Source organism: Schistocerca piceifrons, chromosome 4 (genome assembly GCF_021461385.2).
Source record: "Schistocerca piceifrons isolate TAMUIC-IGC-003096 chromosome 4, iqSchPice1.1, whole genome shotgun sequence".
Taxonomy (NCBI): domain Eukaryota; kingdom Metazoa; phylum Arthropoda; class Insecta; order Orthoptera; family Acrididae; genus Schistocerca; species Schistocerca piceifrons.
The window spans coordinates 687,134,119-687,161,060 of record NC_060141.1 but is presented as its reverse complement, the minus strand read 5'-3'; the positions used below and the strand labels follow the sequence as shown (position 1 = coordinate 687,161,060).

Here is a 26,942-nt window from a genome sequence, read left to right as displayed (position 1 = left end):
ATTCCTACTCTGATCCTTACAAGAAGAGTGAGTGAGTAATCTCTTTCTCTCTCTTGCAACAGTAAGTTTCTCGACATAAAAGGAAATGATAACTTAATTTCGTACAGCTCTCTAAAATTGACACAAGTTGTTTTACGTTTTATGGCCGTAACTCGTTTTGGAAGTTTACACAGCGTCAGGTGAAAAATTGTGCAGCAAGTTTGTCGATAAATGTATTGTTTTTCCCTGCGGTATCTATGCTAGATCCAATTTCGAAGTAATCTCCACTTTATAAAACTCTCTGTCCTTTTCACGTTAATCGAGGCGAAGTATTCAGCGCGAAATTGGTAATTAAAGAACAACCGATAGCAATTAATTTAAACATACGTTGTCGATATTTTCGTTTCAGTATCCCTCATAAAGTATCCACTTCAGTGAGCGATTTAATTAGTATAGCAACGAGTTATCTCCTTTCAACAGCACCGCATGACAAACAAGTTCCGGGAAGATGGGTTTAGCAAACATGGAAAAAAAGTTTCCCGTTAACGTTGTGAAGCACGTCGATCGTTATCTAGCAATTTCATTCGTAGCTTATACTTCCGCGCGGAGTAAACACCTTAATCACGAAACGGGCAGAATTCGTCTCGAACATCACTTGGAGCATGCCTCTGTCAAACAGTCACAACTATTTCATCTCAACGAACAGCATAATTTTTTTTAGAATCTTCTTAAATCCCACCTTTGTCACAATGATGAATAAATGGACTTTTCTCAATAGCAAAGGAAATCTTCAGTTCTTTTGTGGTTACTTTTTCTCTAGATTTTGTTATTTTTCTCATTAATTCGTCCTTCCTGCTAGTTTTCTTTTTTTGTAATTCTTTCATCTTGCATCCTGCTGCTATCATAGGAACTGTCCGAAGCTGCCCTACTTAATCTTATTTTTACTAACATTACGAGTCTCCCAGAGCTAAGTGATGATTCAAAATTTATTTTTAATAACATTATTAGTTACCCAGAGCTAAGTGATGATTGAAACAGTAGTCACAGCCAATATAATTATTATTGGATTTGCTTCTGATATCTCAATACGTTTAAATTGTAAGATGTGGTGCGGAGTATACTTACCTTGGTTTGTATTGCCGTTTAGCCCCTGTCCTATTCGACTCATGAATAGTCCTTGGGAAAAAAGAACTGTTGGTGAAATTATATGTGAACTCGAATCTTTCTAATTCTATCTTAATAGACTTTTCGCGAGATTGACGTAGGAGGAAGCAATACATTGGCTGATTCTTCTGTGAATGTAAGCGCTTGGGACTTTAACAGTAAACCATTCCGTGATGCCAGCCCTCTCCTGTAGTATCTGCCGCTGGAGTTGGATGAGTATTTCCATGGGGCTTCCGCGCTTTGTAAAAGAGCCTGCTGGACAAATATTTTGTGCCAGAATGAAATTTTCACTCTGCAGTGGAGTATGCGCTGATATGAAACTTCCTGGCAGATTAAAACTTTGGAATTAAAGCTGTGAGGACGGGTAGTGCGTGAGTTGTGCTTAGGGCGCTCAGATGACAGAGCTCTTGTCCGCGTTAGGCAAAGGTCCCGACTTCGAATCTCGGTCCGGCACACAGTTTTAATCTGCCAGGAAGTTTCAAGTATTTTGTGAGCTATGCCTACGGATTTCATGTAGTTGCTAAACTGTAAATCGCTCTGTATGCACACGCGCAGATATTTAAAGGATGCGACTGCTTTCAGGTATTATTCTGGGACCTTACAACCAAACAATAATGAGTTTTACTGTCTATTTATGTGCAGTACGTTAGATTTGTTTATGTTGAGGGTTAATAGTCAGTCCCTACACCAAGTGTCGATACTCTAAAGGTCTTACTTGAGTTCGCTAAAGTTTTCTAGCGCTGTAACTTCCTTTGTTCAATAGCATCATTCTCGAAAGGCCTCATTATACTTCCGACGTTATCCACTAGGTAATTTATATAATAAATAATAGAATAGACTCACAGCAACGACAAAACATTAGATAAAGTGCAGTCGTCACAGTACACCTGACAGACCCCCTTTTGATGTATTCTCTTCATGAAGACCTTTTCTGCTCTCGCCCCTTTCCTAATCCATTACAGATGGAAACATTCCTATACATCTTCCTTGCTATCACAGCGCCAAATATGCACCTGATGGCCAAAATTGGAACTAATTTTTTTCCACCAGCTCTGCGTTAACACATTAGAGTATCCAACAAGTTTCGGTGCCATATGATAATTACAGCCCACACTGTATCTCCGTGAGTGGCTACGCGTTAATTATAACCCCTCGGTACAAGAGTTACATGTTGTAGTAGTGATGAACAATGCAGGTCTGCTTATGGTCAGTTTCTTAGCGACCTATTCAACATTTGGCAGACTGCACATACACTACTGGACATTAAAATTGCTACACCAAGAAGAAATGCAGATGATAAACGGGTATTCTTTGGACAAATATATTACACTAGAAATGATACGTGATTATATTTTCAAGCAATTTGGATGCATAGATCCCGAGAAATCAGTACCCAGAACAACCACCTGCGGCCGTAATAACGGTCTTGATACGCCTGGGCATTGAGTCAAACAGAGCTTGGATGGTGTGGACAGGTACAGTTGCCCATGCAGATTCAACACGATACCACAGTTCATCAACAGTAGTGACTGGCGTATTGTGACGAGCCAGTTGCTCGTCCACCATTGGCCAGACGTTTTCAACTGGTGAGAGATCTGGATAATGTGCTGACCAGGGCAGCAGTCGAACATTTTCTGTATCCAGAAAGGTCCGAACAGGACCTGCAACATGCGGTCGTGCATTATCCTGGTGAAATGTAGGGTTTCGCAAAAAAAAAAAAAAAAAAATTGGTTCAAATGGCTCTGAGCACTATGGGACTCAACTGCTGAGGTCATTAGTCCCCTAGAACTTAGAACTAGTTAAACCTAACTAACCTAAGGACATCACAAACATCCATGCCCGAGGCAGGATTCGAACCTGCGACCGTAGCGGTCTTGCGGTTCCAGACTGCAGCGCCTTTAACCGCACGGCCACTTCGGCCGGCAGGGTTTCGCAGGGATCGAATGAAGGGTAGAGCCACGGGTCGTAACACGTCTGAAATGTAACGTCCACTGTTCAAAGTGCCGTTAGTGCGAACAAGAGGTAACCGAGATGTGTAACCAGTGGCACCCCATACCATCACGCAAGGTGATACGCCAGTACAGCGATGACGAATACACGCTTCCAGTGTGCGTTCACCGCGATGTCGCCAAACCACGGATGCGACAGTCATGATGCTGTAAACAGAACCTGTATTCATCCGCAAAAATGACGTTTTGCCATTCGTGCACCCAGGTTCGTCGTTGACTCCACCATCACAGGCGCTCCTGTCTGTGTTGCAGCGTCAAGGGTAACCGCAGCCATGGTCTCGTCAAACCGTTCGTGTAGATGGTTGTTGTCTTGCAAACTTCCCCATCTGTTGACTCAGGGATCGAGATGTGGCTGCACGATCCGTTACAGACATGCGGATAAGATGCCTGTCATCTCGACTGCTAGTGATACGAGGCCTTTGGGATCCAGCACGGCGTTCCGTATTACCCTCCTGAACCCACCGATTCAATATTCTGCTAACAGTCATTGGATCTCGGCCAACGCGAGCAGCAATGTCGCGATACAATAAGTCGCAATCGCGATAGGCTACAATCCGACCTTTTTCAAAGTCGGAAACATGATGGTACGCATCTCTTCTCTTTACACGATGAATCACAAAAACGTTTCACCAGGCAACGCCGGTCAACTGCTGTTTGTGTATGAGAATCGGTTGGAAACTTTCCTCACGTCAGCACGTTGTAGGTGTCGCCACCGGCGCCAACCTTGTGTGAATGCTGTGAAATGCTAATCATTTGCATCTCACAGGATCTTCTTCCTGTCGGTTAAATTTCGCGTCTGCAGCACGTCATCTTCGTGGTGTAGCAATTTTAATGGGCAGTATTGCATTTTTTCATTACGGTCGCATATGTCGTTTGTAACTTCACGGTAGTACTGTGTAATGACTCGAATATACGTGTGTAAGCAGGTTCGCCTTCAGCGATTCGGGCAGACGCTCGTGGTGGGGAGCGGCGCAGCGGTTACTGGATGGCACCTCGTGCCGACTGCAGTAGGCTTAATGCAGCGGTGCGGTTGTGCCGATATGCGCTGTTGGAATGCGATGCGGCCGGCAGGTGGGCAGACGCTGCATTCCGGATCGGTCTGGCCGCACAGCTCATTAGCGGCCGCAGCGATGGAGGCGGCGGGGGCGGAGGGGGCGGCGGGGGCGGGCCGCGCTTACCTGTTTAGCGGCCCCAGCCGGCGGCGAATAGCCCTGCCCGCTGATGCGGTTACTCGGCGCCACCGCAAAGGCGGCTCCCAAGGGGAGCTGTCCGCCGTGCCGGCGGCAGAGGATGGACTCGTATCGCACGGTTATTTACTACCGAATTAGAGCAATATCAAGATCAGTCTTCCGGGTTTTCTGGTTAGTCCATGAATTTGCTTTTGTTCATAACGTTTCGTACAGAGATACGTTGGACACATTCAGCGGTGCCTCGGTTACGTTGAGCCTTACCGACTGATGGGCTATACGCCGGAAATCGGTAGAGATAATCCTGTCAAAGATAAAACTCAACTATCAGTGTAGCGTCTGCCAAAGATTAAAGTAGAGAGGTATAATAAAGCGAATTGTGATGATGTCACAAACTTGAAGTCATATTAGTTGCCCCAAAGTGTTTGTATCATAAATACTGGCTTGTGTCATCCACTTATAATTCTTTCCTATAGTCTTAAGTATAAAAGAACCACATTTCACTCGCACGGGGACTTGTTTAAGCGATATTTTCTTCTATATACGTGAATTTTGGTCACATTGTATACTTTTACTGTAATTGCTATTTCTGTCATTGAACTTTAGATATACTATCATTCCATTTCGTAAGCTCTCTGAATGAACACTGTGAGAGAAGAGAGACGAGAAATGGACCAAACGTAGCGCAATATCTTCTTAGCATTTTTAGGAAAAAGACATGACCTGAGGTGACTGAGGTCGTGGGGTACTTCCGAAAATCGTGTCGGACCACATCTTACCCGGTCTAGTGAAACAAATCGACATGGCACGGGCTCAATAAGTCTTTGAAAGTCCCACGCAGAAATATTGAGCCGCGCTGCGCATATAGCCGACCATAATTGCGATAGTGTTGCTGGGGCAGGATTCTGAGCACGAACTTGCCATGAATGTTCGACGGATGGCCTGATAATTCGCTCTAACTATCCAGAATGTTCTTAAAACTAATCGCAAACAGTTGTGACCGGGTGACATGGTACATTGTCATCCACAAAAATGCCACCGTTGTTTGGGGACATGAAGATCATGAATCGGTGTAGATGGTCTGTAAGTAGCCAGACATAACCATTTCCAACCAGTGATCGGTTTATTCCATGTAAACACAGCCTACTCCATTATGGAGCCACCGCCAGCTTGCATAGTGCCTTCTTGACGACATGGGTCCATGGCTTCGTTGGCTCTGCGCCACACTCGAAACCTATCGTCAGCTGGAATGAGATTTTCACTCTGCAGCGGAGTGTGCGCTGATATGAAACTTCCTTTCAGATTAAAACTATGTGCCGGACCGAGACTCGAACTCGGGACCTTTGCCTTTCGCGGGCAAGTGCTCTACGATCTGAGCTATCCAAGCACGACTCACGACCCGTCCTCATAGCTTCAGTTCTGCCAGTTCCTCGTCTCCTACCTCCCAAATCTATCTGAAAGTGAGTCTCCGCGTCAGCAATCGTTGGAAGTGTCCAGGATGGAGGGCACTGCCTGGGTGACCTCGTCACTCAGGAAGGCAAAATCGTTCACACAAGTATGCATTTGTCACTGGGGACCATGTCCACACCAACATGCAGTTTGTTTTCCCTCGGCAAGATAGCACCTTCCAGCAGAACAATGCAGCGTGTCACACAGCTCGCAATGCACGTGTCTCATTCGAAGAGTACCAGTATGAGTTAATCGTATTCCCTAGCAAACTAAATACTCGGATTTCAACCCAATCGAGAAACTGTGGGACCACCTGAATCGGGCACGGATTCTCAGCCGGGAAACTTAGCGCAGCTGACCATAGCACTGGAATCGGCATGTCTTCACTTACTCGTCGGCACCTTCTGGAACCACACTGACTGTCTACCTGCACGTCTCGCGTGGACCTTTTTGTAGAAGATGGTTATTTAGGTCTCTGAAAGGTGGTCACATTAACTTGACCGGACAGTTTATTAAAGAAGGCTGGTCAGCACCATACACTGGCTAAGGACACGACGTTTACCTCGAAACATCCACCTCTGGGCCCCGTTCGCGACGGAGGCGGTGAGGACGCGGCCAGCACCAGGTGGCAGCTGCAGCCGCTGCGGGGGCGGAGGAAGGCACCTCCCCCGCCCCCGCAGCGGCAGGTGCCCCGGCGTCCTGCCGACGTCGCGCGCATTAGCGCCGCAGCCTGCTCGCAGGAGGGGCTGCAAAAAACTGCCGCCTTCACGGCGCTCATTCTTCATAGGAAACTCGTAAATCAAATCGAGCGCTTCGTCGGCGCCACCGCCGCCGCCGCCGCCCCCGCAGTCAATAAGATATGGGCGGGGGTGGAGTCCTCAGGGCAGCCACCCTCTCGGGCAGATATGAACAAGCCGTCCCTGCGGTAATCGAACACTTGATTCTCCCTGAACGCGCGTGCAATTAATTCTACATTACCGGCTTTCAATTTCGAGCCGACGGCGGCGCCGGCCTGGGCCGTAATTTCTCTCTGTGTCAATACGAGGGCGTCTATCAATGACTCCGGAAGTTAAGATTTCAAATTGGATGGCTGTCGAATCCATCACTTCTTCGTTCGCCGTTCCGGAAGAGTTGTCCCTCAAGCCGAGTGGCTTGTTTCCTTCGAGGGCACGTCAGCGGCGATGTTTTGCACGGAAGACAATTCTGTTACATCTCAGAATCTTAGCGCCCTCCATTCTCACATGGTTCTGTGAACCATGTTTCTACTGAAAGAAAGTGCGTAACAGAAAAACGGAATTGTGTCACCAGTGGATAAGAGGGGGGCAAATTATAGCATCTCATCACCTAGAGACTCTCCAGCCTAGGTCTTGTTGTTTGGCAAACTTCGTAACAAATTTCGTTTATTGTCCCTTTACTATGACTGGACACATTTTCAAGTCTCAGTTTTATCATCAGGACTTGCTGTTTTTATCTGTTTTTGAACTGTGAACGTTGAAAACGTGGAATCAACAAGTTCACTTAAGACCATTCTTAGAGTTTTGATGTCGCAATGACATCAGAAAGCCCTAGAAAAGAAATTCTGACTTCGAAATGTATAAGGTTCGTTGAAAAAGTTTCCTTTTGAGGCCGTTGCTGCAGCGTATATGCAACGCAGCGCGATTCCGATGCGCGTATATAAGCACCAACACGTAGATAAGAGATTAATATAGTATTCGTGTCTTTCCGAAGAGCGTCCGGTCAATGCATACATGAACTGTGGCGACGTTACTATCAAATGTCTCCAAACATGGCCAACGTCCTATTATTATGTTCTTCGCTGAGGAATGGCCGCCTTCCTGGGTGGCCGAGCGTTTCTAGGCACTACAGAATGGAACAGCGCGACCGCAACGGTCGGAGGTTCGAATCCTGCCTCGGGCATGGATGTGTGTGATGTCCTTAAGTTAGTTAGGTTTAAGTAGTTCTAAGTTCTAGGGGACTGATGACCTCAGAAGGTAGGTCCCATAGTGCTCAGACCAATTTTTTTGAGGAAGGGCAAACACCGGAAAACATCCATAGGAAAATGAAGAATGTGTATAGGGCAGGCACGAGGATGTGTAGCAGGCAGCTACGGACTTCTTCACTCAGCAGGAGTTGTACTATTTTACCAAGCGGGGTTTTCAACCTGCTGGAATGACTGCCACAATATTCATGGCGATTTTAGCTGATTCTGGGCTGTACAGCCTTCGAACCGAAACATTTTGAACTCACCTTATACACTGGCATACACAGCCCATCCAAAACGTTCCGAGATTGACTTTATTCCCGGTGTATAAACGATGTCAGGGCAGTAATTACGCTGGAAGCTTCAACACCAGGCTGTAAACACCAGATGTGGGTTCAATCAGTTAACTGTAAGCAGACGGTGTTAAATAGTGGGTATGAGGCCGTAATGTGACACACCGGATGTGCATTCTATTAGTTAACTGTAAGCAGACAGTGTTAAATAGTGGACATGAGGCCGTAATTTGGCAGCATTGTTGCGGCACAGACACAAATCGCAATGCAGCGATGAACTGAACTACTCTACATCAAGTGTTCAAGATATTATCCAGAATGCTTTGAAGGAAAGGAAAGCGTGTGCAAAGTCTGTACCGCTCGCCTTCACTCCCGAATGAAAACAAAGGCGTGTGGACACTGCAAAACTGCGGACAATTCTTTTCTGAGAAAAAAATCGTCACGGGTGTTGATACTTGGTGTTATTAATACGAATCTATAACAAAAAGAGGAAGTGGAGAAATTCACCTGAAGGCTAAACGCTTTGACGACGTAAACGACAGCCAAGGTACTGCGAAGGACTTTTATGAGCATTTCACATGGTTGTACAAAGGTCCTGTGAATTGTACTTGGGTGGGGGGAGACTCTGTAGAGAGTCTGAAGCATCAAAACCACTGTCTTAACTTCTCCCTATCTGTTATTGATCCAGGTTCAAAACTTTTTGGACTTTTGGGGTACTAAAAACTATAAAGTTTGCAGACGGAATTTACTGCCAAGTTTTCCATTTATTTCACTGTCTCGTGTTGTTAAGAACAGCTACTGTGACTATCGTCATACAATCTATATTGAAGTGACCGCTTCTGATTAAACTCAGATTTGACTGAACACAGACTATAAATTTGGAGAGAATAGTAGCCATCTGTATCATCAGTTGGTAAGCCTAATTTTGACGACGCTGAGCTTCGGTGGCTAATATTTGCTCCACGTCTCCGAGAAAGCTGAACTTGAGATAGCGAGTAGGGAAGAAGTTAGCCACGTACGCAACCAGATAAAGATCCAAGGCAAAATCACTGAAAATTTCAGTTTGTATATCCGTTGCGCTTATTTGTCGATTTGAATGTTAGGCCCCAGTTGCGACTAATTTTACCTGAGCCGGAGTAGAATAACTCTTGGAGTGCTCACAATTGAGGGTCTGGGACCAGGCGGATAGCTTTCATTATATTCCTCCATCTCATAATTGGAGAAACGCCATACACGATAACGATTTCGTTTCCATTCATCAGCAAAACTCGTCACATGCCCGAGGGAGAAAAATAGAGCATTCAAAATTTTTAGTGTTACCATTCACACAGTATTGATCCGTCAACTAACGGAGGCAACTAGGAAACCAATTAGTCTTCCTGAGGCACATCAGCCTATGGTCTTCAATTACGTATACAAGGTGCTTCAGGGTTTTAGGATCGAAAATATACAGGCTGTAAAACATTGTAATCCTTGAAACAAATAAATTTCTTGCTCGAATCTTTTTGTTTGGTATGGTGTGAACACTCTTTCAGAAGAGATGTGTGTTATTCCGACAATTCAGGGGGATATCTTGTGACATTTCAACATACACCTGAGATTTACTATGAAACTGAAATCGCGACTGTATGTAATACGTGAACAGTAGTTTACAACCAGGTGGTGGATATTCCATTTAATTAACGGTTAACTAATCCGTCTTCTTTGATATTATCAAGCACATCTCACAAAAACTGTTTTGAATGATTGCAAAATTTCTTTATCCACACAGCAGTACGAAAAGAGCAACACGTAATGACATCCTATGTAAAATTTAGAGTACAGTCATGGTAGGTATGGGCACATCAATCATATACGTGAAGTTCTGTTCGCGGAATATAGGATTTCTTCATTCTATCTACAATTTACACCACTAATAATTATGTCCATATCACATATGCAACAATCCCGAGACACCTATGAAAAATTCAAAAACTTTAGGAAAACAGGCATCACAAAAATGGTTCAAATGGCTCTGAGCACTACGGGACTCAACAGCTGAGGTCATAAGTCCCCTAGAACTTAGAACTACTTAAACCTAACTAACCTAAGGACAACACACACATCCATGCCCGAGGCAGGATTCGAACCTGCGACCGTAGCGGTCGCGCGGTTCCAGACTGTAGCGCCAGAACCGCTCGGCCACCAGCGGCCGGCAGGCATCACAGATCAGAGTCGGTAACCAATGGAAAAATCGGGAGTGATGAGTGTAATGCAACCTGATACTGACCGAAATTAATTTTCTATACTGTCGGCGATGAAAAGACAGCGTCGTGATGATGGATTTCGCTGCGAATGGCAAACGTCCAGGTTCGAACTCAGGTGAGACCCATCTGGTTTCCTAATAGTCTTGGATCTATGAAAAAGACATTTCTCATTTCCTAATGTTAGTGCCTCTACAAGAAGTATCATACCATCAATCACACATATCTTATTGCTCTGGCGAAGTAGAGCTGTTTGTCCACAGATTACGTCGCTATTTGTTATCTAAACTGCGTTTTGGGTTGCAGAGATTAATCTTCGATTGTCTATTACGTAAGTTAACAGCAGTACAATATTTTTACACTAAAATTTATTGAAACTGAGTCTTAATAGTATGACTAAGCCTTTGTGTATAACTTTTATACAGGATTCCTTCAGAATAGGGCTTCAACTTCTAAACTAGCAACAATTTATTGCGTTAACGGTTCCTTAAGGATCCAAGCAGAAAACAAAAGATAGAATCACACTTCAGAAGGAAAGTACAAAACCGGTACACTATTAAATATGTGTATATAAGAACACACTACAAGAACCAGAATAATAAACGGTAGTCGGCCCAAGGGGGAAGATACCAAGTGCAAGTGGCAGTCCATCGTTGTCGATCTAGCTTCATATTCCATCACTATCGGCTCCACTTGTTTAAAGATTGTTAATATAGGATCCTTCCGTCGCGTCCCTGGACGTCCTCTTGGGCGTTTTCCTGCAGGCCGAGACTGGAGGACTTGGTTAGGGAGAGATGCTTCAGCTCGAAAAACATAGTCAGACCACTATAGCCTCCTCTGCCGCAATATCCGATCAATGCGTGGCTTTCCAGACTTCTGGTCAGGTCATATTTCTTTCTTAGTTCTCATTTATCTTCCATGGGATTGTAAATGGGCCCATAGATTTTTCGGAATGCCTTCCCCTCGTAGGTACAGGTTGCTTACCCAGTTGGTACTGACGTCACTCAGATATCACAACTATATAAAAGTACCTGCCTACTAGTGTCATGCACAGCTGAATGCTATTCTTCCGTAATATTAGACATGAATACATGGGCTATTCGTTTATTAAGGCTGCGAATTGCAAACCACAGTGAAAATACGATAAACCTTTGCACAATCGTGTTGGACACTTATGTCTGTATATCGAGTCACTTCGCTCCTTCATTTCTGAGCGTACAGAGAGCGCCTAAATATGCATAGAAAGCAGTGTCTCCCACCAAGTATGAGTGCCTGTGCAGAGCTTTCGCCTGATTTCATGCAACCCACATAACGTAACTGTCGCGCATTTCTTTCTTTATGACAATTCTGCAGGGCAATTGGGAAGCTCATTCTATGTTTACAATGGAGGAGAAGGAGATCAGTGTTTAACGTCCCGTCGACAACGAGGTCATTAGAGACGGAGCGCAAGCTCGGGTGAGGGAAGGATGGGGAAGGAAATCGGCCGTGCCCTTTCAAAGGAACCATCCCGGCATTTCCCTGAAGCGATTTAGGGAAATCACGGAAAACCTAAATCAGGATGGCCGGAGACGGGATTGAACCGTCGTCCTCCCGAATGCGAGTCCAGTGTGCTAACCACCGCGCCACCTCGCTCGGTTCTATGTTTTCAATGGGAAGTGTTTTACCACCCACCATACAGCCTGGACTTGGGTCCTTCTGAGTTTCATCTCTGCTCAAATGAACCGATGACTATAAAGACAACATTTTCACACAGACAACAGGCAGCGGAAAGCACAGACGGCTGCCCTCTATTACGAGCGTCCTGGAATATTGGTACAACGCTACTACAAATGTTTAGGTCGGAGTGACGACTGTGTGGAGAAGTAGCTGGAAGTTGTAGCTAACTGTTGCAAACAAAAATTTTTTGATTTTCACATTGGTTTTGTGTTGGAAATAAAACATTTTTGATCTTTCGCTACGGTTTCCATTTCGCATCCTATCGGACATTACTAAATGAATTGCCCTTGTAGATTTTCCAGACAAGAGAAATGTAAATGGTATTCGTAAGTACCTCTAGCGCTTCAGAAGATGACTGCATAAAAATTACAATAAATAGCCGAAAATTCGATTGACAATAAGGGCCAAGTCGTAACGCGCGCGGGTATCCACCTTCGAACGTGCAGACTAAAGCATCCTCTCCGTGTGAATATCGAATTTGTTCACGTGTCAACAACTTCAGTGAACTGCATGTACGAGTTGGCGTTCGCCTTACCACAAATAATGCCCACAATGATCACTTGTTTGTGAGTTAAAAACTTGGGGAGGTGCTCTAACCACTGGTACGTGTGTGATTTTTTTTTTTTTTTTTTGGATCTTCGAGTTCAGTTGGCATCTGTAAACCTGGGGTTTCTTATGAATAACACTCTAAAAGAAATCAGAGATGACATGGAGAGACGTTAGCGTGCATATTCCCCGTGAGTTGTTTAAGAGTGGAAGAATATATGGACGCTTATCGACAACATTTAAGTACGAACTGCAAAGTAATCATGTAGAAGTAGAAGCCTTAGATTATGCTGTTTATACAGAGGAAGGTAATGTACACTACTGGCCATTAAAATTACTACACAACGAAGATGACGTGCTACAGATGCGAAATTTAACCGACAGGAAGAAGATGCTGTGATATGCAAACGATAAGCATTTCAGACCATTCACACAAGGTTGGCGCCGGTGGCGACACCTACAACATGCTAACATGAGGATAATTTCCAATCGATTTGGCATACACAAACATCAGTTGACCGGCGTTGCCTGGTGAAACGTTGTTGTGATGCCTCGTGTAAGGAGGACAAACGCGTACCACCACGCTAAGGACTTTCATAAAGGTCGGATTGTAGCCTATCGCGATTACGGTTTATCGTATCGCAACATTGCTGCTCGCGTTGGTCGAGATCCAATTACTGTTAGCAGAATATGGGATCGGTGGGGTCAGGAGGGTAATACGGAACGCCGTGCTGGATCCCAACGGCCTCGTATCGCTAGCAGTCGAAATGACATGCATCTTATTCGCATGGCTGTAACGGATCATGCAGCCACGTCTCGATCCCTGTGTGAACAGATGGGGACGTTTGCAAGACAACAACCATCTGCACGAACAGTTCGACGACGTTTGCAGCATCATGGACTATCAGCTAGGAGACCGTGGCTGCAGTTACCCTTGACGCTGTATCACAGACAGGAGCGCCTGCGATGGTGTACTCAACGACGAACCTGGGTGCACGAATGGCAAAACGTCATTTTTTCGGATGAATCCAGGTTCTGTTTACAGCATCATGATGGTCGCATCCGTGTTTGGCGACATCGCGGTGAATGCACATTGGAAGTGTGTATTCGTCATCGCCATACTGGCGTATCACCCGGCGTAATGGTATGGGGTGCCATTGATTACACGTCTCGGTTACCTCTTGTTCGCATTGACGGTACTTTGAACAGTGGACGTTACATTTCGTAAGTGTTACGACCCGTGGCTCTACCCTTCATTCGATCACTGCGAAACCCTACATTTCACTAGGATAATGCACGACCGAAAGTTGCAGGTCCTGTACTGGCCTTTCTGGATACAGAAAATGTTAGACTGCTGCCCTGGCCAGCACATTCTCCAGATCTCTCACCAATTGAAAACGTCTGGTCAATCGTGGCCTAGCAACTGGCTTGTCACAATACGCCAGTCACTACTCTTGATGAACTGTGGTATCGTGTTGAAGCTGAATGGGCAGCTGTACTTGTACACTAGTATAATATATTTGTCCAATGAATACCCGTTTATCATCTGCATTTCTTCTTGGTGTAGCAATGTTAATGGCGAGTAGTGTAGATGGCTGTGTGGTTGAATGCGTCAGAATAGCAAATTGAGTTATTAAATATTTTCATGCAGAAAAGTAAGGCTTTAAACGAAGACCGCAGCTGTTTGTGGATGCTGAGCGGAGACAGGGGTAGGTGGACGAGCGTGTGTAGGCTAGAGCAGTCGGGCAGCGCGTGGACGAGCGGCGGCGCGTGACAAACAGGGGCGCCGCGTCGGTCGCGCCTCCCCCTTGCCGCGCTATCGTTAGCATGTAAATTAGCCGCAATTAGAAAGCTTATCTTTCGGATTATGGGGCAGCGAGCGGCGCGACGAGGGTGTGGGCAGGCGGGCAGATACCGCCGCGGGACGCGCGCGCAGGGTCGCTGAGCGACAGCGCTGATCCGGGGCCAGGGTGTGGGCGTGGGGGCGGGGGTGGAGGCGGCGCAGATACACACACACACACACACACACACACACACACACACACATACACACAAAGCTGGTGGTGGACCTCATCCAGGGCTCTGCAGCCAGCCTATATACGCACAGAGCTATTTGGTCAGCTGCAATTACTGCTTTTCGGCACGCATTTTGTGACAACGCCGCACGTTTTTCTTGCCTTACTCATGTGCCGAAAGAAGTGGTTGTCAATAAGGAGTTTCGGACCACTTTTTCACTTGCAACAGTAAGTAGTCCCATTTAAACTCAACTGACAGTGAGCAAGGCAACAGACCTTGTAGGCCGGAGTGGCCGAACGGTTCTAGGCGCTACAGTCTGGAACCGCGCGACCGCTACGGTCGCAGGTTCGAATCCTGCCTCCAGCATGGTTGTGTGTGATGTCCTTAGGTTAGGTAGGTTAATTAGTTCTAAGTTCTAGGGGACCTCGGAAGTTAAATCCCATAGTGCTCAGAGCCATTTGAACCATTTTATTTATTTATTTATTTTTTTGCAACAGACCTTGAAGGAAAAGGCAATACTGTAAACAAGAAAATTATGCAGTACAGCAACAAAGAGAAAAAAAAAATAGATAAACCTTGAATCTCTTGGGTTCTTTGGCACTGTACCAAAATCTACGGTTTTCTCTGTCGTGTACAGTTCAATAAACTTCATTAGCGTATCATGTATGCCAACGGCCTTACCCCGCTGTGGTAATACCGGTTCCCATCAGATCACCGAAATTAAGCGCTGTCGGGCTGGGCTAGCACTTGGATGGCTGACCATCCAGTCTGCCGAGCGCTGTTGGCAAGTGGGGTGCAGTCAGCCCTTGTGAGGCAAACTGAGGAGCTACTTGATTGAGAAGTAGCGGCTGCGGTCTCGTAAACTGACATACGTCTTCCAGAGGTGTGCTGACCTCACGCCTCTCCATACCCGCATACAGTGACGCCTGCGGGCTGACGATGACACGGCGGTCGGTCGGTACCCTTGGGAATTCGTTGCCCGTTCGGCCGAACTTTAGTTTACTTTTAGCGTATCGTTTATAATGGGACTGTAACGCTATTCCATTTTTATTACGAACAAAGATGCAATTGAAAAGAACCGTGACGTACCCTTTATTGCATCGCAATTATCTCCTTTTTGACAACCAGTGCACTGGTCGCGTTATTGGGAATGTTGACGTGATACAATGTGTCTAATAAACAATTTTATACGATTGACATAACACTGCCTTTGAAAATGAGGAATGTCGAAACGCGAAAGGTATTTTTGGAAATAATAAAAGTGTAGACAAGTCATGAGAAAAGTTATTAACGTGCAAGTTAATTTTTTTTTAAAACTTTGTCTGAAATCTTATGGGTCTTAACTGCTAAGGTCATCAGTCTCTAAGCTTACACACTACTTAACCTAAATTATCCTAACGACAAACACACACACCCATGCCCGAGGGAGGACTTGAATCTCCGCCGGGACCAGCCGCACAGTCCATGACTGCAGCGGCCTAGACCGCTCGGCTAATCCCGCGCATCAGTTAATTATGGTTTTGCGTCTTTATCGATAACGTGTTAACATGCTTAACGTGAAATATTCAATATATTAACTCACTTCTGAAATAATGAGCTGTTTTCACACACTAACATTAATTACTTAATCAATTTTTACAGTGCCGTGAGAAATAGATAAAAATGGAACCCGTGTAGGACCAGCTTGTTGTCCGTCTACCTGTCTTCTCTCTGTCCACCCGTCTGTTAAAACGCATTTTTTCTCAGGAACTGATAGACCATTCGAGCTGAAATGTATATCACGTACAAACATCAATGATCCGTTGCTGGTGTAAAAAATTTGAGCCTCTAATTAAGTGCAGTCAAAATATACAACTGTTACGTAACTTAATTTGATACTCGCAGGCTCACTCATTAAAACCTGTATGGTACTTCCCATCGACCTGGAGTCACGAGATTTTGAAGCAGCAAGGTTTTACAGTGTGAGTAAAGAAAGAAAAACTCTTAATTTGTACTTACATTACGCGAAAATAACATTGCTTTTGTCATTTGTTATCCGACTTAGAACTCAAAACTGAAACATTCTCGGAAGTCCTAGAATTCCTTGGATCGGTATTTTGCATGTATGAATGTCGATGACAGACAAAAGTCGTCGATATTCTCGATTCCCATGTTGGATGACCTGTCTGCCTACACAACACAGTTTGTACAAAACCCTCTATTCTCGATTCCAGGTTACATGACCTGTCTGTCTAAACAACAGAGTTTGTGCAAAACCCCTATTCTCGATTCCTAGGTTGGATGACCTGTCTGTCTACACAACAGAGTTTGTGCAAAACCCTCTATTCTCGATTCCCAGGTTGGATGACCTGTCTGCCTACACAACAGAGTTTGTGCAAAACCCTCTATTCTCGATTCCCAGGTTCCATGACCTGACTGTCTAAACAACAGCGTTTTTGCAAAACCCTCTATTCTCGATTCCTAGGTTGGATGACCTGTCTGTCTACACAACAGAGTTTGTGCAAAACCCTCTATTCTCGATTCCCAGGTTGGATGACCTGTCTGTCTGCAAAATAGATTTTGTGCAAAATCCTCAGAGCACGCGTCCTACTCGCACCTGGACAATTCTTTTAATGTCGACGGGTTCCACTTAATAACGAAGTAATGGACGTTTTGCTGCAGCAAAATATTCTTTCATAGCAGTACAGAAACACGAAAATGTCGACGATGCCAGCCAGATTAAGACTGTAGGGAGGATGCTCTAAGAAACAGGAAAGAGTCAGATGGTGCCAGGTTAATACTGTAGGTAGGATGCTCACATATGTCCCACCCGAATTTCTGACGCAGCAAGGGATGTGTCTGCTGGACAATATGCGGACGTGCATTGTCATGTAACAGATCAGTTCCATGCGAGAACTTGCCTCGTCAGCGGTTCAAGGATAGCACAGTATGCGTAAGTATTGACTGTTGTGTTGCGGGGAATGAAATCGACGCGTAGGACCTCTTCATTCTCCTATAGTACAAAACCCAGCGGTTTTTGAGTTAATGCAGTTTGTTTGAACATGTGTGAGGATGATGCCACTTCATAGACAGCCACTTCATTGAGGAAGCGTTACGAGAAACCCATGTTTCATCTCCTGTAACGACTGGTCAATGAACGTATTGCCATCTGTTTAGTGACGCTCCAAGACCGATAATGCAGTACCCACTCTCGCAGCTTTACAGTCATCCGTGAGCATGTGTGGCAACCATGATACCAAGATTTTGTGGTACACCAAGTTTTTTCTTTTTTGTCGTCAGTTTTCCGACTGGTTTGATGCTGCCCGCAACGAATTGCTCTCCTGTGCCAACCTCTTCATCTCAGAGCAGCACTTTCAATCTACCTCCTCAATTATTTGCTGGATGTATTCCAATCTCTGTCTCGACAGTTTTGCCCTTTACAGCACCCTCTAGTGCCATGGAAGTCATTCCCTGATGTCTTAACAGGTGTCCTGTCATCCTGTCCCTTCTGCTTGTCAGTGTTTTTCACACATTCTTTTTCTCTCTGATTCTGCGCAGAACCTCCTCATTCTTTACCTTATCAGTCCATATAATTTTCAAAATTCGTCTGTAGCACCACATCTCAAATGCTTTGATCCTGTTCTGTTCCGGTTTCTCCACAATCCATGATTCGCTACATAGAATGCTGTGCTCCAAAAGTACATTGTCAGAAATTTCTTCCTCAAATTAAGGGCTATGTTTGATACTAGTAGGCTTCTCTTGGTCAAGAATGTTCTTTTTGCCAGTCCTCGTCTGCCTTTAATGTCCTCCTTGCTCGTCCGTCACTGTTTATTTTGCATCCTAGGTAGCAGAATTCCTTAGCGTCATCTACTTCGTGACCATCAACCCTGAAGGTTCTTGCTGTCCTCATCTGTGCTACCTCTCATTACTGTGCTTTCCCGGGTTCGATTCCCGGCGGGGTCAGGGATTTTCTCTGCCTCGTGATGACTGGGTGTTGTGTGATGTCCTTAGGTTAGTTAGGTTTAAGTAGTTCTAAGTTCTAGGGGACTGATGACCATCGATGATAAGTCCCATAGTGCTCCGAGCCATTACTGTGCTGAGTGATATTTTAGTGCACAGTGGAACGGGACACTATCTGGCATTGTTCATCCACGTCGCTAATCGTGGGTGAATCGTCGATTCTGTCGAATATAGCGCTCTACCTTTTCTTTCAGCGCATCCGAGATGTCAGAGGGTCGCCCTGATCTCTCTTCCTCATGTACATCTACTCTCTCATTCGTAAACATTATCCACCAGTGGCTGCATTCTTTATACCTTCGCCATAAAAGGTAACAAGAATGCGGTGAATGTCACAGTGCCTAACGTTTTCCGTCTGCAGAAAACGAATAACACATCGCACCTTTCGCTCGGTGGGACTCGCGGTCGACACAACCGTGGTCAAAGCTATCTCTGAGCTTACCACGTGGCAACGTCCGACGTACAACCGCTGCCGGCAGTTGTCCACGTCACACTGAACACCAGAAATCAATGAGCGGCTGCCGCAAGACAATTGCATGGAATGTACCGGGTGATCAAAAAGTCAGTATAAATTTGAAAACTTAATAAACCACGGAATAATGTAGATAGAGAGGTATAAATTGACACACATGCTTGGAATGACATGGGGTTTTATTAAAACTAAAAAAATACAAAAGTTCATAAAATGTCGGACAGATGGCGCTTCATCTGATCAGAATCGCAATAATTAGCCAAAGTAAGACAAAGCAAAGATGATGTTCTTTACAGGAAATGCTCAATATGTCCACCATCATTCGTCAACAATAGCTGTAGTCGCGGAATAATCCTGTGAACAGCACTGTAAAGCATGTCCGGAGTTATGGTGAGGCATTGGCGTCGGATGTTGTCTTTCAGCATCCCTAGAGATGTCGGTCGATCACGATACACTTGCGATTTCAGGTAACCTCAAAGCCAATAATCGCACGGACTGAGGTCTGGGGACCTGGGAGGCCAAGCATGACGAAAGTGGCTGCTGATCACACGATCATCACGAAACGATGCGTGCAAGAGATCTTTCACGCGTCTAGCAATATGGGGTGAAGCGCCATGCTGCATAAACATCGTACGTTCCAGTAGGTGTTTGTCAGCCTGGCTGGGGATGATGCGGTTCTGTAACATACCGGCGTGCCTCTCACCCGTCACGGTAGCAGTTACAAAACCAGAATCATGCATTTCCTCGAAGAAAAAATGGAGTTTCCGCGACAGTTCTAGGATTTTCGGTAGCCGAAATTCTGCAGTTGTGGGCGTTGACAGACCCTCGGAGCGTGAAATGAGCTTCGTCGGTTCACAACAGGTTACTCAACCAATCGTCATCTTCCGTCATCTTTTGAAACGCTCACACTGCAAATGCCCTCCGCTTCATTGTCATGCGCAGTCACTGACGTTTTGCTGTCCAGCGCCATCTGTCGGACATTTTGTGAACTTTGTTTTTTTTTTTTGGTTCGAATAAAATCCCATGCCATTCCAAGCATGTGTGTCAATTTTTACCTCTCTATGTGCATTATTCCGTGGTTTATTAAGTTTTCAAATTTATACTGACTTTTTGATCACCCGGTATGTGTTCTTTACATGCTGGATGGCCCTCGTACCTAGGTGTTCGTTTGTTTCAAGAAAGAATGGAGAGTGGAGTGGTAGTTCACGATTCTGCACGAAACGAGAGTGCGGAATGATATCGAATATCTTGCGAACCTCGAGGGACAAGGGATCATGATGTTTGGCTTGTGGGGCGCTCAACCGCGCTGTCATCAGTGCCAGTACAACGTCCCAATGTGCGACACAGCCCAATTTTTGCGCAGTCCAACATAGCAACTGTCAAGAATGATGATGATGAAACACTCAGTCCCCGGGCAGAGAAAATCCCCAACACGGCCGGGAATCGAACCCGGGACCCTGTGCTCCAGAGGCAGCAACGCTAGCCACCTGACCACGAGCTACAGACGACACGGGAGTAGGGTAGGCGCCTTTACTTGCGGCGCTCCGAATCTCACGGACGATCGCGTCGAGCCAAGTGGCACACGGCGTCTGTTTACGGTACCCGTGCAGCCGTACGCAGCGCACACAGGTACAATTAGCGGCGCGCTGACCCGCAGCGGGAAGCGCCGGCCGGCGGCCGCCACGGGCCATCGACAGCCCCGGCCGGCGGCCTTGTCAGCGCCGCCCCCTCCGCCCCCGCCGCCCAAAACGCGTCGCGGCGCGGCACGGCGCGTCGCGACTCCCGCGCGCCCTAATGCGGATCCATAAATATTCATTGGGTTGGTTAGTGCGCGCCGACTTATGCAAATCTCGCCAAGGAGTTATTCCGGCGCGAGCGGGTGGGCGCGCGTCGCGGCCGTCGCCGTCGCGGCACGGGCGGGCTTATTCGGGCACCACGCCTCCTCTGCCACCGCCTCTTCTTCTTTCTTCTTCCTTCTTCTTCGTCCTCTTCTTCAAGTCCGCACCAGCCGCCCGGCCAGCGAGGAGCAAATGAGACTCTAACGACAAAAGTTTCGGTATTTATTTCCGTCTGCGCGCCGTAGCCTGGGAATACACTTTCTTTAATTTTTTTTTTTACCCCTCCCGCGCTTCTCCGGCCGCTCTCATAGCTCCTGGTTTCCTGAGTCGTCTCGGCTACTCATTTTCACTCACGGACGAGTGTGCCGACTCGTCCCGCCCTTTTGCAGCCGACCTCGGCCTTCTGTTTTCGCTTTGTATCTCACGTAGGAATTCTGAAACGTGTTTATTTCCCTTCCTGGTGCTCAGCTTTGTTGGTCTGATAACCTGACTCTGTCTTATCAGTGCCTACACTCAAACCACAACGAAGGGTGTATATTTCAGCTGTAGGGCTGCCGTGTGGAACTGATATAAACGGTTGAGAAATTAATCTAGAAGACTAGGTCACGACACGGTAGGGTACGTCGAGTCGAGCAAAATTTTCGAAACGACCGAGGGTGGGTTAAACACAGTTGCAGAGTTTTGGCAATAAAACCGTGCCAATCAGCGGCGAGTGGTCTTATTTTGAAGCGTCGAAATGTGTCGTTTTTCTACACCTTCATCTACATCTACATGATTACTCTGCAATTCACATTTAAGTGCTTGGCAGAGGGTTCGTCGAACCACAATCGTACTATCTCTCTACCATTCCACTCCCGAACAGCGCGCGGGAAAAGCGAACACCTAAACCTTTCTGTTGGAGCTCTGATTTCTCTTATTTTATTTTGATGATCATTCCTACCTATGTAGGTTGGGCTCAACAAAATATTTTCGCATTCGGAAGAGAAAGATGGTGACTGAAATTTCGTAAATAGATCTCGCTGCGACGAAAAACGGCTTTGCTTTAATGACTTCCACCCCAACTCGCGTATCATATCTGCCACACTCTCTCCCCTATTACGTGATAATATAAAACGAGCTGCCCTTTTTTGCACCTTTCGATATCCTCCGTCAATCCCACCTGGTATGGATCCCATACCGCGCAGCAATATTCTAACAGAGGACGAACGAGTGTAGTGTAAGCTGTCTCTTTAGTGGACTTGTTGCATCTTCTAAGTGTCCTGCCAATGAAACGCAACCTTTGGCTCGCCTTCCCCACAATATTATCTGTGTGGTCTTTCCAACTGAACTTGTTCTTAATTTTAATACCCAGGTAATTTTAACACACAGGTACTCCGCAAGCCACCGTACGGTGTGTGGTGGAGGGTACCCTGTACCATTACTAATCATTCCCTTTCCTGTTCCACTTGCAGAAAGAGCCAAGGAAAAACGAATTTCTATATGCCTCTGTATAAGCCCTAATTTCTTGAATACTATCTCCATGGCCCTTACTCGCAATGTATCTTTGCGGCAGTAGAATTGTTCGGCAGTGAGCTTCAAATGCCGGTTCTCTAAATTTTCTCAGTACTGTGTCCTTCCCTCCAGGGATTCCCATTTGAGTTCCCAAACCTCTTCCGCAAAACTAAATTGTTTCGATGTCTTCCTTCAGTTCTACCTGTTACGGATCCCAGACACTTGAGCAGTACTCAAGAATAGGGCTCACCAGCGTTTTATGTCGTCTTCTTTACAGATGAACCACTCTTTCCTAAAATTCTCCCAAGTCGACCATTCATCTTCCTTACCACAGTTCTCAAATGTTCGTTCCATTTCATATCTCTTTGCAACGTTATGCCCAGATATTTAAACGACTTGACTGTGTTGAGTATGACATTAGTTAGAACTGTACCCGAACAGTGCAGGTTTGTTCTTCCTAAATATTCGCATCAACTTACATTTTTCCACATTCAGAGCTAGCTGCCATTCATCACACCAACTAGAAATTTTGTCTAACTCGTCTTGTACCTCCTACAGCCACTCAACTTCGACACCTTACCGTACACCACAGCATCATAAGCGAACAACCACACATTATAGCCCACTCTGTCCGCCAAATCATTTCTGTATGTAGAGAACAAAGGTGGTCCCACACACTTCCCTGGGACAGTTCTTACGAAACCCTTGCCTCTGACATTAACTGACGAGGACTAGCTACTGGGCTCTATAACTTACAAAGTCTTCGAGCCACTCACATATCTGTGAACTTATTCCATACACTCGAACCTTCGTTAACTGCCTGCGTTGGGGCACCGTGTCAAATGCATTCCGGAAATCTAGAAATATTGAATCTGGCCGTTGTCCTTCATCTATAGTTTGCAATACATCCTGTGAGAAAAGGGCAGGCTGAGTTTTACACGAGCGATGCTTTATAAAACCACGCTGATTCGTGGCCATTAGCTTCTCACTCTCCGGCAAGTTTATTATATTCGAATTGAGAATATGTGTAGCATCACTGCAGAACGTAACGCAAGAGTATATAATATCTTTCATCCCGATACAGTTTTCATCTACTTGCATTAAGGTGTGAAATGACTGATTAACCAAAAACTGTCATGACGTCTTGTGACCCGTTTCTGCTGCCTTTGATTCAGTTTACTGGTTTCAGTGTTTTTAGTAATATTTGGAAGAAGTGTGGTAGCAAAAATGGTTCAAATGGCTCTGAGCACTATGGGACTCAACTGCTGAGGTCATTAGTCCCCTAGAACTTAGAACTAGTTAAACCTAACTAACCTAAGGACATCACAAACATCCATGCCCGAGGCAGGATTCGAACCTGCGACCGTAGCGGTCTTGCGGTTCTAGACTGGAGCGCCTTTAACCGCACGGCCACTTCGGCCGGGGTGTGGTAGCAATTAATTATGCAATTTTCCAGGTTTTTGATTACATTTCAAAACCTTGTAAAAATTTTATTGATTTAGTGACTGTGGCTTGACGACCGTTTGTGGTGTCAAATAAACAATTCACTCTACAAGGTATATCACAGAGCCGAAATACCTCGAGGCCTCAGGAAGAATGTAATAATTCCAATTCCAAATACGGCAACTGCTCAGAGGCGCGAAAATTACCGGACCGGCACGTTAGTAAGTCGTGGTCGCTAAATGCTAACATGAAATATTTACAGAAGAATGGTAAAGAATGTAGCATCCGACCGCAGAGAGAGCAGCTTGGGTTTAAAGGCGGCTGTAATATTCGTTATGTTTACTTCTTTACCAGTTCGTCATTAACCATCGCGTCGTCTGATATCTAAACCAAAGAGCCTTGTACCTGAACCTACGCATAAGGTAAACCATGGTTAATTTGGGATCAGATGACGCCAGGAGTCTTCTGGGCCAGGTTAACCACTGTATGTCGCGCGTCGTGAATCGCATGATACTAAAGCGACGTTAATAATTAGAAGGTTAATTGTTTTTGAGTGCCAGTAACGGTTGGTGCAAATTCTACGCGTAGCCTCTGCCATATGTTTCCGTCTCCTGAATGTTCTGGACACTTGTAGAGCGATTTGCCTCTCGCACCTCTTTTCATAACACACACACACACACACACACACACACACACACACACACACACACACACACACAAAAACACGAGCAGTTATCCTCACATAGTGGAAAATGACAGCTCGAAACAGAGGTAAGTTTATTTCTGAAATATACTTCTTTGTTCAACAGTATCTGTGACGCGATGTAACTCAGATTTTGATACAAGAAACTAGTTTCAGGTGTAAGTGCATTTGAAAATACTGCTTGCGTAAAATACGCATGATTAGGCTACTGTGTACCCTTGTCGCAGAACGCAAGAGGTTAAATCAAAGCAAGCGAAATCAAATATTTCTGTTGATTTGTAGAACTAGAATGCTTCAGTAACCAAATCTGTTCATTATTCCAGACACAGTGCAAAGATATAAAAGACCAAATTGTAGAGAAGAGACAGTAGTCATGTGTATTAAGTGCTACGTTCCTCTGTATCTACGCAAGGGAATAAATTGTTTCCGAGAATTTCGTGAATAAGGCCATATTGTTTTATACAGAATAATAAAAGATTCATACCAACACACATTTTTTGTTTTTAGTTAATTAAATCCTATCAATGTATCGCTAAACTGTCAAATAAAAATCCTTTGCAAAATGAAATTTCCCAAATGCCTGCTGTTGCAACTATGTGGCATAGGCATCTGCGTTCGTGTTTGCTTTCCTGGATAACTGTAATTTTGTCGTCACATTTCACATACTGTGGGCGAAGACTACTAAAGCGTAGCTTCCCACATACCTGCTGCCAGCTGCCAGGGACGTGAATGATGTGGTTGCATGACGAACATTAACGCGATACCGTCTTTACACCCACATAATTAAATCACACGCAGCGCTAGAGAGACCACAGTTACGTGATGCGAAACGACACCCAAACAGCATCGGCTGGAGCAGCTCTCGGTGCTTGATTGCTCCTATAGAATCGCTATCGACCCCCTCTGTCACTCGAGCACAATTTACGAACACGAGCTGCCGATAAGCCGAGCACATATCCCTTATTACTGGCAGCATTAGTCAAATGTTACGACGAGAAGAAGATATGTGAACTTTACCCACACACTGTTATAACTTTTTAGGTGCAGTGTTGGGTCGGAATCAGTTTGCTTTGTGTGAAATTTAATTGCATCTGTCGTTTCAAATGAAACATGTTTGTCGCTTCAGCTCAGTTACTGCCTAACGACTGGTTTAAGCACCAATTAAGCCTCTGGAAATACACTAAAAGACAAAACGACGCACCACAAAGAATTATGTGAATGGGACGGAAATTGGTAGATATAATGTACATGTAAAGACAAATAAATATTTACAATTTCAGAAAAAAATGGATGATTTATTCAGGAGAGAAATCTCCAAATGTCGTCGATCCACTTCTGGCCCTTATGCAAGCATTTATTCGTCTTGACATTGATTGTTAGAGTCCTCCTGAGAGATATTGTGGCAGAGTGTGTCCTACTGTCGCATTAGATCGACAGAGGAGCTAGTTGGAGAACCTGTCCATAATTCTCCACCTGTTCTCACTTGGGAGGGTTTGGCAAGCGGGAAGACAAGCAGCAGCACCCTCGCCGTGTGCGGTTGGGCATTATCTTGCTGAAATGTAAGTCCAGGGAGGCCTGCCATGAAGCGCAATATCGTCGATATGCTTCTATGCTGTAAGGGTACTGCGGATGACAACCAAAGGAGACACTCCAGATCATCACTCCTGGTTGACGGACCGTAAGGGCGACGCCAGTCAGATTGGTGTACTACCGCTGTTCGGGACGTCTTCAGACACGTCTTCGCTGCTCATCAGGGCTCAGTTCGGAGCAGACCTCTTCGCTAATGACGTTTACACACCAATAAACGAGATTCCACGCCGTATTGTTGGTGTGCGGAGGTAGTGGGCGGAAGGGGCGCCGTGAGGTCAGTCACATTTGGGTGTGTTCCGAAACACTAGTGAGTGCACCACCTTGCGCTCTCTCGGCAGAGACGCCACAGATCACCATCTATCCTACTTTGTCGTGCAGACAAGCCTCCGAATCCCACGTTCTGTGAAGGCTCATGGGCGTCCAGCCACTTATCCCCTAGTGGTAGTTTCACTGTCCTTCTCTTTCCGTAGATGTTCACGACAGTAGCACGTGAACATTCGACGAGCTTCGCCGTTTCCGAGATATTCGTTCACAGGCTCTGCGAATAATAATCTGCCTTTGTCAAAATCGCTTATCTCAATAGACTTCCCCGTACGTGGTCCATATCTTCGCTAGGATGATCATGTCTTCTCCTCTCCGCAACATCACCAGGCTGCATCTAAAGTCGCCTTGGGGTACGGTCATAACGTTTTGGCTTATCAGTGTAAAAAAGATCCATCAAAGAACTTCAACTTTCATCATAGTATCGTTTCGTCTGGTATCGTCTAGTATGCGTGACAGCGTTACAGAGATGCTAAGGACACTTCAGTGGCTGTCCCTACAGAAG

The 26,942-nt window shown here is 45.5% G+C and overlaps 1 protein-coding gene and 1 pseudogene across 1 annotated transcript in view; one reads left to right on the top strand and one right to left on the bottom strand.

The window, feature by feature from the left end:
• Positions 1–26,942, bottom strand: part of LOC124795057 (cytotoxic granule associated RNA binding protein TIA1) — a 1,004,170-nt gene that overhangs the window by 869,324 nt on the left and 107,904 nt on the right. The window lies entirely within an intron of this gene.
• On the top strand, positions 15,251–15,370 carry LOC124796519 (annotated as a pseudogene).